Here is a 2,822-nt window from a genome sequence, read left to right as displayed (position 1 = left end):
TATCCTTGACCAGATGTACCCTGTAGAAACTCATAAGCATGACTAAGCATTTAACAGTCTAACTAGACATCCTATCTCCACTAAACATTTCTAATACATAAAGTATCTATCCAATATCTATCTAACTAAAAATACCTAACAGTAGAGTGGCCGTCTCCCAGTCGGAGGGTTGGAGGTTCGAATCAAGCTGCCTGCAGTTCGTATGTCGAAGTGTCCTTGGGCAAGACAGTGACACCCCCAAATTGCCCCAATGGTTAAAGCCATTGGTTGAGTTGATGCCACAGGTGGCTGCCTTAGTTCTGTACCGGAAACAAATTCCTTGTGTGTGTAACATTCTTGGCCAAATAAAGGTGATTATTATCCTGATTATTCTTATTAAAACAAAAGGACCTATTCAATCAATATATCAGTTACCAGACTTAAATAGATACCTTTATGGAGTGTATTGTTTGAATTTTAGATGGAACTCTGTGTGTTTCCTCCCTGGTCTAATCTCCAGCGTAGCATTATGGTTTGCTTACCTGCTAGACTAAATCGGCCTTGTTTAGCCAAACAGGGATGTAGCTACTGCAGATTCCTCAGTAGCTTTTCCCTGGGAATTTGGGAAGTTTAGAAATATATTAAATTTAACATTTAGGCTACGTGTTTAATATGCAACCTGAAGTACTTCTAGACCCTATATCGATGCATTTGACTGCTGTTAGGCCAAAGCATGCAGTATTTCTGCACCAGAACTGAATTCCTGGTAATCCCGAGTATGCTGGGATATGACATTTACAGAGACACATTTTAAAGAAACTTTATTTTTGGTCTTTGAGTGGGATAACAAGAAACTTTGACTCATGTTCCCAGTGTTTTTAACATCCTGGTAGCAGCCAAAGTGTTGTGGGTTATTAAATTATAGCTCATATGGTGGAAGAAGTACTCAGATCCTTTACTTCAGTAAAAGTAGCAGTGCCACAGTCAAAAAGATCTATATTCAAAGCTCTAAAGTCAAAGTACAAAAATATACTTTGAGTAACCTACCAAAAGTAAAAATGCTCATTACAACAAAATGGCACATTTCTGAAAAATAGGATATTATATTATTGGTTTAAAACTAATGATGCAATAATGTGCAAGCATGACTAATGTTACAGCTGGTACACAATTTGTTGATAATTTTAATTAGCTACTTTTGCCAGATGGCTTGATCTAATAACACATCAAGGCCATGTTTTGTTTTATAATTAATTATGTTATCCTAATTTTATTATTTAATTATACTGTTTGGTTTTATTTGTTCTCTGTACCTTTAGTGGCATGATTTTATTAGTTTTTTTTAAATATTATCCTGATTGGCTTTATTCAGATTTTCATATGCAAATCATTTGTAACTGTTTTTGTAAAGTAGTTTAAAATAGTCTATTATTTATATTACTATTATTATAAATGTATATAAGTGATATGGTTAAATTCCACAGCTGCTAGTAGCAAACATTTATACAGACAATAGCGATGTATTTTATTACATTAATCGAGTGACCCATTTTTTCAATAAACGATCTTCGCTGAGGACCCAGCGCTGACTGCTGCCCGGAGCTACCGCCGCTGCCTCCAGTTTGTCGCCATGCTCGCTCCCGGCTGGCGCGTCACGGCGTTGCTGTGGAGACCCGTTACCGCCGCGGGTGATGAGAGGCGCCGTGTTTACCTGCAAACTGCGACCGCAGGGCAGCCAGGGAGCCGCCACTCGTCATTTATACCCGGGGAAGGAAGGAAAGGCCAATCAACAGGTGTTTTGTCTCACAGGAGTAGATGGAGATGAAATTTGCATTGACCATAATTATAAAAGGACATCGCCTGAATTGAAGCCTTCAGGCACTTATTAATATTATAGGTTCACCACACACACACAAACACACACACACACAGTTTATGTTTCGTAGTCCATGGGGACTTTACATTGACTTACATGCATTTCCTGTAGACTAACCCTAACCTTAACCAGAACCACTACTTGCCTAACCCTAACCCTTTCCCCTAACCTTAACCTAACCCTCGGAACGGATTCACCAAAAAGGAATAATGAAGAGGACCAACTGGACCACATCGACAACACAAGGAAAACAACCCAATAAATGTTCTCTACCCAGACAAAATACAGCATTAATGCAACCCTATCGTTTAAAACTAAAAGGAAGGACAGTACAATGTGACAGGGGCACACAGTGACAAGCGACGGCCCGTGCTTTGCCTTTGGCTCTCCATTCCAAACCACTTATGTGGACGCACATTTGTGGGGGGAGTCATCGAGATAAATTCTCAAACCTAACCTCATCCTAACCCTAAACCATGTTGCCACCCTAAAATTCAATTTCTTGCCCATGGGGACCTCAATTTAGGTTCCCACCGTGAAATGGGTCCTCATGAGTTGGTATGGAGTCAGGAAGAAGTCCCCACGTAGCAGGAAAAACACATCCACATACACACACACACGTGTCTTACTATAGTTTAGTAAATAAATGCATAAAATCAACAGTTGTCCATGTACTGTAGGAGAAATAAGTAAAATAAATAGCCGCGATAGATACTGTAAATGAATAAAAAACACCCTAGGGTATACCACATCAAGGAAAACTATCATAAAAACACAGGATAACTCAGAGTAAATGGAAGATATTTAAACCAGAATTAAAAGCCAAGGAGAAAAGATGGCTGGCTAATGGCCCTAATGTGGAGGGGTAGAGTGTTCCACAGTTAGGAGCCATTAAAACAAGGCATGGTCCTCACAGAGCTTCACCCTCGACTCTGGAACAACCAAAAGCATCAGGCCGGTGGCTCTA

The sequence above is a fragment of the Monopterus albus genome, unplaced genomic scaffold, assembly GCF_001952655.1.
Source record: "Monopterus albus unplaced genomic scaffold, M_albus_1.0 scaffold206.1, whole genome shotgun sequence".
NCBI classification, from domain to species: domain Eukaryota; kingdom Metazoa; phylum Chordata; class Actinopteri; order Synbranchiformes; family Synbranchidae; genus Monopterus; species Monopterus albus.
The sequence above is the reverse complement of the archived record's forward strand: the minus strand, read 5'-3'. Positions refer to the sequence as shown.